This window comes from Macrobrachium rosenbergii, chromosome 12, assembly GCF_040412425.1.
Source record: "Macrobrachium rosenbergii isolate ZJJX-2024 chromosome 12, ASM4041242v1, whole genome shotgun sequence".
NCBI lineage: Eukaryota > Metazoa > Arthropoda > Malacostraca > Decapoda > Palaemonidae > Macrobrachium > Macrobrachium rosenbergii.
In genome coordinates, this window is record NC_089752.1 from 31,306,384 (window position 1) to 31,319,157 (window position 12,774).

Below are 12,774 nucleotides of genomic sequence, written 5' to 3' on the forward strand. Positions count from 1 at the left end.
ATTCTCATCCGGATGACTTTATATATTGGCCTTTGGAGTTACCATTGGCCTGTCTATTCGCCATTTCTAAGCTATTTCAGTGTCGTTTGGAACAGTGTTATCGTTTTTTATGAATGAACGTGATGTCGCGCGGAGCTTAGTACCTATCCAGCTATGAGAGCTCACTTCATTCAGCTAGGTCAATCAGCATTTTCCCGGGCACTCACCGCGCAGTTTACATCGACCATCATGTTCTTCAAAATAAATTTAAGAGTTCTAATGTTAAGTATTTATGACAAACTCGTGCCTGCAAGCGTTTTAATGGTTAAACATTATGATGATGGAAGGTTATCATCTTCCTTACTGTATTTATTTTATTATTATTATTATTATTATTATTATTATTATTATTATTATTTTCCAGTTACTCATCAATATTATTATTAATAATATTATTATTATTATTATTATTATTATTATTATTATTATACATCCATTGTTGTTATACCTGAATATAATAACACTTATCATTTCACACATTTAATTAAAGTGACCAGAATATACACAAATGTGAGGTCTTGGTTGTTCTGGGATAGCCAGTTAGGGCTTTCATATGAAACTTAGTTTAAATCAATATCTTTCTTAGAAGCAGCTTTTGAGGGCAACCGGCGTCCCTTCTGGTTCTGAGGCCCTTTGTCAAGTACCATTGGCCTTCATAGCCAGTTATTTCAGTGTCGTTTTGTCGTTTTTTTTCTATTGTATTCCTATGCTTTCCACACAAGACCATCATGTTCTTCAAAAATATAAAGTTCTATAATATATATTTTGATATATATCCCCATATATATATATATATATATATATATATATATATATATATATATATATATATATATATATATATATATATATATATATATATATATATGTATATATAATATATTTATATAATATATATATAATATATATATAATATATATATTATATATATATATATATATATATATACATATATATATATTATATATATATATATTTATATACAGTATTATATATATATATAACCTTCCGTATTATTGTGGAAGTAATATATAATACATATATATATATATATATTATATATATATATATATATATATATATATATATATATATATATATATATATATATATATGCTTATTTTTATATTTAGTTATGTGACTATAAATCTCCTCCTCCCCAAAAAGAATCCCGCGGTTCGGTAGTGCCGGAAGTTATTCTCACATTATGTACTGTAGGTATTAATAAAGGGTGTTTGCTGTGTCCCTTCGGCCTCTAGCTACACCTTCTTTTTAGACATTTACTTTACTTCCATTCCCACTTCCTTTCTTTTATCCAACTCTCCAACCTCTCTAACTGTTACTTCTTTTCTCCCTGTTCCCCTTTAGATCCTTGTACTTGATGTTTGCTCTATAGATATCTTTATCTTGATGTCCATCCACTCCAATCCCTCTTTTACTGAGGCAGAATGTGCCTCAGTGCTGGGCTTGATTGCCTAAATTTCATGAATCAGACTTTCCAAAAAATTCTTTCCGAGAAAATAATTACTACAGCATATTGAGTTAATTGAAATTGTGAGCAACTGCTTTTTGTTCCAGAATCGATGATATTCTCTACATATACTGTATTTGACTTTATTATAGTGATTATTGTGCAGTAGCCAATAAATTTTTGGGAAACTGAACCCATAATTGTGTCAGAGTTATTTGCTTTTCTGTTAAGTGCGTTTTTTAAACATGTTCAGCTGTCAAGAAAATGCAGCTGGAAGGAAATCCGCACCGGTTTTAATGCCTGTCGATACTTCATGAAGTCAAGAACCTTTCAGCTTTTTAGTTTTATTGCCAAAGTTTCCTGTAAATGACGTCATGGTTTGTTCTCGTTGGATGTTCAGGATGTGTTTTTTGTCTGTAAGTTGCCTTCAAGGTCAGGAGAAAGAATGTTGAATTCTAGTGATTCGATTATGAATTCTCCTGGTGTTGTCGACTGATTATCATCGTTCATGAGAAAGAACTTGTGGCCCTTCGATGGACAGTCCAATATTTCAGGTGCTATAGAGCGAATTTTAAGTGACGTTGATGTCAACAATTTACTGGAATACATTAAAGATAATGGGCTGTTTTATGATATTTAGCTGTAGCGGAAAAGCAGAGTTAATTTATTCTTTTTAAGCAGTTAATTTATTATTTTAGTATTTTATTATTTTGAATAGTAATTCCTCTATTCGTATTATGGTACTGAATAACTTAACGGTTCTAGTGCCAGGTCATTAGACTAAACATTCATAAATCAATCAATCAATCAATCAATTGTGGCCCTTCGATGAGAGAGAGATTTTCGTCTGTTTTATGATGTACTTATGTCGCTTTGTTGATAAATTCTCGCCATTTTATAGTGATTAAAGTGACAAACTCTAGCAAAAGTGTGATTAAGTAGCTGAGCAGAGTGTGTAAGTATGTCTGGATGACGGAAAGTTTCCAAATGAAAGGGGAAGAGGAGTAATTTTTGATATATATGATAAAATTGACATAGGTGTCCATGATATAAAATGGCGAGAATTTATCAACAAAGCGACATAAGTACATCATAAAACAGACGAAAATCTCTCTCTCATCGAAGGGCCACAATTGATTGATTGATTGATTGATTTATGAATGTTTAGTCTAATGACCTGGCACTAGAACCGTTAAGTTATTCAGTACCATAATACGAATAGAGGAATTACTATTCAAAATAATAAAATACTAAAATAATAAATTAACTGCTTAAAAAGAATAAATTAACTCTGCTTTTCCGCTACAGCTAAATATCATAAAACAGCCCATTATCTTTAATGTATTCCAGTAAATTGTTGACAGGGTGAGAAAGGTGGAGGTATGTAGGAGTGGTAAAAAAGATAGTGTAGTTGAAAGGATGGATCAAAATATTTTTTAGAAGAATTTGTCATGTGGAGAGAATGGAAATGGTTAGGTTAGTGAAAAGAGACTCTAATTGAGTGTCGGAAGGAAGGAGAGAAAGATCTAGAGAGGTTTGGTATATGATTGGAAAGAGAAGTCTTCAGTATCCTGGAAGTGAGAGGGTTAATGTAAGGTAAAGGTGAATGACGCAGTGTCTGTAGTACTGTTTGATGCGATGTTGATGAGCCATTTTTAAAGGCGCATGAAGCAGCTAATGCTGAGGAACTCCTCAGCTCAATAGACTCATCCACGATTTATGAGTTAAAATATGAATGTAGCAGTGGTTATTATCAGGACTTTTCTCAGAAGTGACCTCTATAAAGGAAAACGCCTCAGTGTTGAAATATATATATATATATATATATATATATATATATATATATATATATATATATATATATATATATATAATATATATATATGTATGAATGTATGTTTATATATACATACATACATACATACATACATACATACATACATACATACACACACACACACACACACACACACATATATATATATATATATATATATATATATATATATATATATATATATATGCGTGTGTGTGTGTATGTGATAGTTTTGTACATTTTATTGCGATTTAACCCATTCTGTCCGTGGAATGGTAATGATAGTTGTGTACCACATGAATGTTGCCTCTGAAATAAAAAAGGAGTTTCATTGACTCTTTTTATGTGAAGAGAATTGTTTTTATTCGGGTGATAGCTTCAACAAAATCTTGTGTTTTATGCCGCCAATTATATGTTTGGGATTTCCAAGGCCGCTGCGTGTGCCTCATAACCGGATTTCCATCTCCGTTCGTCTTCACTGTAATTCTCTCTCTCTCTCTCTCTCTCTCTCTCTCTCTCTCTCTCTCTCTCTATGTATATATATAATATATATATTCAATATATATATATTATATATATGTATATATATATATAATTACTAGATGATTCTGTATATATATATATATATATATATATATATATATATATATATATATATAAATTACTAGATGATCCTTTCTCTCTCTCTCTCTCTCTCTCTCTCTCTCTCTCTCTCTCTCTCTCTCTCTCTCTCTCTCTCTCTCTGAGTGTTCATTTTGTCATCTTTGGCTAAAATGTACAAGGGATGTGCAGTGTGTTGATTGACTGAATTTCACTTGGTAATATGCAAATCGAAAATTTTTACTCATTCTCCCTCTCCTAAGACATTTCCCATTTGAGTTGGGGTTCATGTAAAAAAAATTAAGTAATTTTTTTCAGACTGTCAGTGATTAGAATTGCTTGTAAATTTCTGTTAGTAATGAGTATAGCAGTTAGTATCTTGTCGTATCCCTAATTTGATAAGTGCTGTTCTGAAATTTATAATTTTTGTTTTGCGTTTGAAAATTTTAGCGCCATAGATTTTGAAATTTTTATCTAAGCTCTGTCTGTTTTCTGTTAGAAAGAATTGTTCTCGGGCATGAATGAACCGGTCAGCTCAAAGGAAGCATGTCAACTCCAGAACTCCAGCTGTCACTAATTAAGTCTTCATCTATCTGCTCAACGTTTTTGACCGTTAGTAAGTTACAGTTTGCTGCAGCTCTAGTAAGGGTATCGCCACTCTCTTTACTTCTCGGTCTACTACGTCCTAGGGAATTGGTTGTCAGTCTGCTTCCATCTTGGGCACAAAGACAGGGTCGGCCAGTATCAGTTTTTCTTTTCATCAGCATTTTCTTTTTCCATGAATTTTTATTTACTTAGATTTTCTTGTGCACTGTACGTGACTTCATTAACTTACCAAGGTCACCCTTAGGCATCTCCCGCCCTCCCCCTCTCCGCTCTCCCAAATAACTAGTCCCCAGTACACGGGTGTCATCTTATGGGGCAGTTCGTGTCCTGCTTGCTTGAGACATGTGCAAGTTTTGTCTTTATTTTTATTTTATCCGAAACATACCAGACCCCGTTCCTACCACTCGCCCCAGCTGTGCCTTGCTGGGCAAGGCTCAGCAATGGTTTATAAATTCCTCTTTGTTATGAGCGAAAATTTGAGTCGTTTATAAAACAAGTATTGTTCGAAAGTTACTGAAGACGATAAGAATGATGGAAAAAGGCGGGCCTACCCTGAAGTGGCAGAAAACTTTGGCACAAAACTGGAAAGAAGAAACTTCACGCGAATTCTTTATTGCATTGAATGAGAAACTACGAAAAAGCATATTCATGACACCCATGCGGTGGTGGAGATTTTCAGAGAGAGAGAGAGAGAGAAGGTCGATTCAGAAAAACCTTGACGCTGGAACAGGTCTGAGAAAGGTTTTTTTTTCCTCATTCCATAAGAAACCAAAGAACTTAGGGAAGACTGGATTGTGGTCCCTCATAAACTCTGATGTATAAAATCAAATATTGTTAGCAGAGAAAATCAAGTCATATGGAAAAGTAGTGGACGGGTCTACTCAATTCATTTTGCAGTACTCTTTTATCAATAAGTTGTTTTCATCCTCTGAGAGATGTTCTCCTTAAGGGGGTAGTGTTGTCAGTGCACCTCACATGGTGCACTGTAGGCGTTACTAAAGGGTGTTACCAGCGTTCCTTCGGCCATAGCTACACCCACATTTTAGCCTTTTACTTTACCTCCTCTCCCACTTCCTTTCTTCACTCTTACTGTCCAAACTCTCTGACTATTACTTCTTAATGCAACTGTGGTGTTTCCTCCCCTGTATTTTTTGTCATCTTTTGTCTTGCTGTCCAACCACTTCAGTTCCCTTGTTTTCACTATAATAAGCGTTGAATGGCTGAAAGGGCCCCAGTGCCTGTTGGCACGGTTTCATAAAATCACAAAAAAAAGGTATTTTAAATCACTCTTTAAGGAAGGTTGTCGAAGAATATTTCAAGAGTAGAATACCCAAAACATTTATTTTCTTTCGTTATATATTTCATTATTTAAACAATACCTTATTCACGCGTCATTATTTGGTAAAGGTAAAAACAGTGATCGCACCCTTTTGATGTGATCTTGTCTTTGTTTAGGCAGTTGTTTTATGAAACAACTGATTAATTATTCTTGTGCATTGTGTTTACACACCTTGTAGAACAAACGTGTGTGCATGTGCTTACTTCCGTATTGTGCAGAGGAATCCAGAATACGGAGCATTCAACTGCAGACTAGGACACAATAAAAAAGAAATTTAACGTTTTTTGAATGATCTTTAGTGCACATCCGCATTATAGACGAATATGTTTATCACTCCAGTTGAAGTAACTTCCAAAAGCACCTCTGCCCGTGAAGCTGGAGGTGGTCATGTTTGTTTGTGTGTTTGTTAGAGACTGGGAAGAGACGAAGACACGTGTGTGGATTCTGACGGAAATTTTCCACCAAGGTGATCCTCGTTACTGGCAGCGCGAGTGAAGAGAATTTGGGACAGACCTAGACCTGAATGGAGGGCTCTTTTGGGGTGGGGAGGTTTGAGGTGGCAATGCCTCAGCATTGAGCTCCTTAACTGATCGCCTTTTCCTGGTTTTTTGTCAGTCGCTGTTTGTTTGGATAGCTGAGTATTATTTATTTTTGGGAAAGTTAAAGTAGTCATATAATTATTAAGTTTGAAATTGATATTACTTTTGGCATAAAGAATGCTTCATCTACATACGAAGATATTATAAAGGTAGAAGTATTGTGAAGCAACGATATATTGACTCTCGTTTTGTAAGCCCTTCGTACAATCACAGAACAGTTTTCACTGCATATTTCATAAACCCTCAAAATAATTCTGTGGGCCTCCATTCTCAAACCTGAGAGAGAGAGAGAGAGAGAGAGAGAGAGAGAGAGAGAGAGAGAGAGAGAGAGAGAGAGAGAGAGAGAGAGAGAGATGGGAATCTAAAAAATATATAATTTCATATGATTCTATAAGCCTGTCGGTGTAAGAGCGTTTAAAATACTTTCTCGATCTGGTGCTTAATCGAAATAATATTACTGGAAATAATCTGAAACTATAAAAATCTGTTTTGACGGTCAGGCTAAACACTGAGGCAGAGATATTTGTTTATGACCGGTTATTTTACCAAAATTCTAAATCCGATAGAATTTTCGTTTTACGCATTTACTTTACGTCAGTAATATTTACATTATATCATGATATTTATCCGATACAGTATTTATCTGAGTAGAAAAGATAACGTGTATTATAGTCTTCAGTGCGTGAGGTGTATATATATATATGTATATATATATATATACACTATATATATATATATATATATATATATATATATATATATATATGCATATATATATATACAATATATATATATATATATATATATATATATATATATATATATATATATATATATATATATATATATATATACATACATACTGTATATACATATATAACATATGTATATACAGTATGTATATATATATATATATATACTGTATATACATATATATGTTATATTATGTATATATATATATATATATATATATATATATATATATATAGTTTTGTTACTAATACACACGTAACTTTATTATATTCTCGAATGTCAAGCTACAAGTGTCCTTTAATATTGAATTTCCTTGACATTATTATTATTATTATTATTATTATTATTATTATTATTATTATTATTATTATTATTATTATTATTATTATTCAGATGATTTCAGTTCTCATGGAACAAACCGACATGGCCCACTGACTTGAAATTCAAGCTTCCAAAGAATATGGTTTCCATTTGAAAGAAGTAACAGAAGGCAATAGGAAATACAGACAGAGGAGACCAGTTATTAGAGAAGGAAAAATGAATTAACAAATATATAAATAAATAGATAATAATGTTAGTAAGATATTACAGTACAAGGGGAATTATTTGATGCGTTGCATCCTCGACTGAATTCTGTAGGTTCCCATTGCACAGCACCCTCAGGGAAACTGTTCCACAGTCCAGCGGTGTGAGGAATAAGGGACCTCTGGAACTGAGAAGCTCGACAGCGAGGCACATTTACTGCATATTGGTGTTGGTGTTTAGCAGATCTGGGTGCTTTCGGCAGGAAAAGAGGAACAGCGATCAGTTATGAATGTGAAAGACATCTGTTAAAATACAACTTATGGAAAATTACGAACAAGAGACCATCCGTCATGGTCCAAGTCGTAACTGCCAATCTTAGCAAACAGAAACTGACCACCACGAACCATTCTATGTAAAAGAGCTAAATCTCTGTCAGAAGCAGACATCCCCATTTGAAGAGGAGGAGAAGGAAAACCTCGACGGGGCTTGATAGATGGCGTGAAAGAGGTATTGTATAGAAACTCCAGAGTCAGCATAAGGAGTTGAAAGGCGTATTGTATGTAGGGAGGTTTGACGCATTGCTAGTAAGACTTCTTCGTGACTTTAGGAAGCAGGTGATGTTAAAGATTTCTGCATGGGGGTATTCATCCAAAATTCAGCAGTTATAATACAAATGTGCATTAGCCATCTGTTGTCGTTTTGTTTTTCTTTTGAACCAATTCCTCTTAAGAAGAAAGGTTAGTGTTGAAAATAAATTAGCTTTTGTGTGTGAGCACCTGTGATTTTAGTTGAAAGATATTGGTATTCACAGACGAAGAGGTCTTTCACAAAATGAAAAGTCAAATAAATAATCGTTTCGCGTACAGTAAGCTGTATGAGCAAATAGAAGTGGACTTTGTGCTTAAGTGACAGTTCCATTAAGACCAATATTTGATTGGAATCGCCTCATCCAAATGACCCATTTAACGAGAAGGGAAGAAGTTAAAGAATCCAAAAATAGGATGCCCAAACTTCTCCTTACAAAGTAACTTTGAACAGTGACCTGGAGACCGATACAAGGAAGTCCTCTGTCATCTTTTGCCAGTCAAACCTTACTGACAGGTTGTTAGAGAAATGTTTGTCTGGTAGAGTTTATAGTTTTGAACACGCACAAAAAATAATCCTCCAAAGGAGACTGAAAAGCTATAGAGAGAGAGAGAGAGAGAGAGAGAGAGAGAGAGAGAGAGAGAGAGAGAGAGAGAGAGAGAGAGAGAGAGAGTGAACCATGATAATAATAATAATAATATTATGATAAACTGAAGCACTTATAACACTCATAGTATCTTTATTCCAGCAACATTCTGACTACTGGAGTTATTCTCAAATGGTTATGGAAAAACTTTGAGATTATACACAAAACCATTAAGTGACAAAATGCATAAGTGTTTATTTAATATAAACGTGTGAAAGTATACAAACATATGAAATGTGCCAAAAAATTAATCAGAAATACTCCTATCAGGGAGACGGCTCCAATAAAAGACATTGATAACAGTGAAATCTGAAACATAAAAAGGGAATAGGAGAATTAATAATAAAAAGTGGAAGATCACAGCATGAATATTGAAAGTTTACTCAGAATTTCCTTCATGCATTCACTTAGGCACATGGAGAGGAAAGCCAAATCCTACTGATACTGCTGTGTAGTTGTTCTCAAGCTTAAGATCAACAAAACATGAATGGAACTCAGTTCTGAATCAAAATTTAGTTGCTGAGAAAAGTCAGGAGAGTACATATTCACCGAGGACATATAATTGATTTTATGTTATTAATAAGGGTTGAGAAGTGGAAATAACCTACTTATTGCTCACCAAATTAATTTAACATCGTTAGCAATGAAAATTAAATATTTACTATTAAAAAAATTATTTATTTTTTTGAGATAAAAAAATAAAAGTTTGTAAAGAAACCTAAAATGAGATATGATGAGCCAGGCCTCTTGCGTATAGAATTAAAGACCCGTTGTGGTCGAAGTTCATGGCAAGCCTTTTTTTGTTTTGTGGGGCCTTCAGGTGTAATACTAAAAGACTGGTAAAATAGCAAAGACTGATTTAGATGTTCCAGCTGCGTACCAGTGGTTGGTCATCTTCAAATTTTTGTTTGCAGCAAAGATATTATGCCGTTGCCATCATTTCCTGAACTAAAGTACAAACATTCTTCTCCATTTAACTACTTTGTGTGAAACCTTGGGGAAAAGCTATAACTTTTGGAAGAGGTTGTATGTAGGATAGTTACTTTTGTGAATTTTTTTATTTTCTCAATCTGATATTTTTCATGGGTTTCTCATGCACTCATCCTTGTAAATTTCATAATTACTGCTTGGCTACATCCAGCAGTGACATCAGACGATATATTAATGGCCTCTCGTTTGTATTTATAGTTTTTCTTCTGACAGTTTTCTCGTAAATTTTTTGATGCCTCTACACTCGCTACATTAGCGGTGTGATTTGGTTGTTGGCTCGTGTTTATGGAATAAGTCGTCCTAATGGCAGCACAGGTCTTTGCTTTGTAAGTGGTGGTAAGGTAATTAAGTGAGTAAGAGGCCTGGTGTGGATCTCTGAAGTTGGACCACCAGCCTGGACGTATAGACTGCGTTTATGTCATTGGTGTCCACATTGTTACCGACTGTAGTCCTCACCGACACAAGGCACTTATTTTTTGACATTTCTTGCATTTCCAGAGCACTTCATCTCCTTTATGTTTTTCTTTAAAAAGGAGAAATGAAGCACCTATTTTAATGGATGTTCATTAAAATTTGTGAATGTTCAAAAACCAAGATATAAAAAGAGAATTTTAAGTTTACAGTAATTTCTGTGCATAGCTGTGAAGTAAATAAACTAAAGCAAAATTCACAAATTTTCTTGTATGTGAATACGTTTTGCAGGTTAACTGCTGTGTAGGTCGAATGTTTATCGGAAAATTACTCATAGGTGAATTTACCAATCAGAAAAGTTTGTCTGTCTGTGCATTGGTCTCGAGTAATTTTTCCACCAGCAAGCAAGTAAGGTGTGATTAGATTGGCGTGAAATGGTGAATCTACAGCAACAGGAATATAGTTGGAATGCGTGAAAATGTTATTGATAACACAACAGAGACCTTATCAGACTGAGGATAAAGGATACGTAAAAACGAATTGCTTTAGGAAAAGAGAGGCTCTCTTCGATCCGGTTCACTTGATCTAAATAGAGGAAAAAAGAAGAAAAAGGAAAATATATAAGAAACTTCCACGCAAGGAGTCGGGGAGTTCCCTGCAACGCTTATTTTATTTTCACCCCCGCCCACTTCCTTCTTTCTTTCTGTCCATGTTGTACAAAAGTTCATGTACGCACGTTCACATACAGATATAAATAATAAAAATTATATATATATATATATATATATATATATATATATATATATATTATATATATATATATATATATATATATATGTATTATATATATTTACGTATACATACACTCATATATATGTGTATATATATATATATATATATATATATATATATATGTAATGTACATACACACATACATACATACAAGCCAGATGCATTTTATATGAAATCTACTTTTAAAATCCTAGTCATTGCTTGTTTTCAAAGTGGAAAAGAAAACCTTGAGAATCTTAAAATAGAATGAAAGATTGAATGGCTCATTAGAGCATTACTGTTCGTGGTATGCATGAAATGTTAAGTTGGCAAGAGCGAGTAGTTATTACCTTGCTTTTAACTCATCAACCATCATGGAAACTGGTATTTGCTTTGGGCAATGTCTCTCAAGACGAATGAAATAAGCTAGAGCTCTAAAGCAGAAGCTTTTATTGAAGTCTTATTGATTTTGGTTGCTTGCGACCCACTTCTCAATACACCACCAAGAACCCACTGGAATCATTTTCTGATGGGGCTAATGGGTTGCGGGGCGACCCAACTTGCCCAGTATCTCATACAGATAAGACAGGCAGTGATAATCATTGGTTCATCTGCCTGTAAAAACTAAATATCAATGATTATGACACCTGAAGACCAACAAATGAGCAGGTTCACCAAGAAGCAAGAAAGCAGGTAGACATGAGAGGGAGTACTGGCCCCTGATGAAAGGAAATTCTGAGAGCAACCAATACTTGTGAGACAGCCAAATGTGACTAGTAAGCTGGTGATCTTGCAAAGATCAGTCCGTTTCAATGATGGCATAGTTTATCAGCAATCCAAAAGAGACGGTTTGAATGAATGTTTTATAACCACGATTGGCGGTGGTGACGGATCGCCATCTTCCCCAAGTTCAGACAGCGGCTCAGAGTTGATAAATGACAAAAATGATAGTGATAATGATCGAATGACTAGTGAAGAGTCAGATAATATCAGGAGGGGTATTTTTGGAAGAAGATCAGGAGGAAGAAGAAACAACAGCAGTCAACAGAGAGGTAATGAGCATATCACTAGAAAAGTAAGGGAAAGGTGGGAATATGCAGTGGTCCGAAGAGGCTGGGCTAAGAAGAAGGACTGATCAGAATCTACCTGGGGAGAGATCCCCTTGCTTGCCTAACTCTACCAGTGGAAATGGTAAGTTTTAGGGGTCTCTTCAGCAGGTTGAGTCTACCTTATGAATAAAAAGAGGGAGATACAAGACTCAATAGAAATGAAACATCAATTGTTTCATTTCTATTGAGTCGTATATTTCCCTCTTTTTATTCTAGGGCTACCCTAGAAGAGATCAAGAGGGTGAAAAGAATATGAGCCTCAAGTAAGCCCTTAGACCAGAAGGGTAGCCAAAGAGTTGGGTCCCTTTTGCTACTGCCGAACTGATCTGGAATTCTTATATGCCAGTCTAACACAGGTATAACTGTGCTCTTTTTCTCTTGGGGGGGCGGGGGTCTAAATCTTAAGCTGAAATATTCTCCCAATAGCCAATGGGGTTTAGCCTTAACAGTGGAGGTGAACAGGTTGTTCACCTTGTCTTGGATGACCTGGAGGTGCCTTCAGCACAATGGACCC

General features: G+C 34.6%; 1 long non-coding RNA gene across 1 annotated transcript in view; it reads left to right on the plus strand.

Moving 5' to 3' along the window:
* The window catches only part of LOC136843607 (uncharacterized), a 268,880-nt gene that overhangs the window by 7,943 nt on the left and 248,163 nt on the right, over positions 1–12,774 (plus strand). The gene's annotated exons all lie outside the window — the stretch shown is intronic.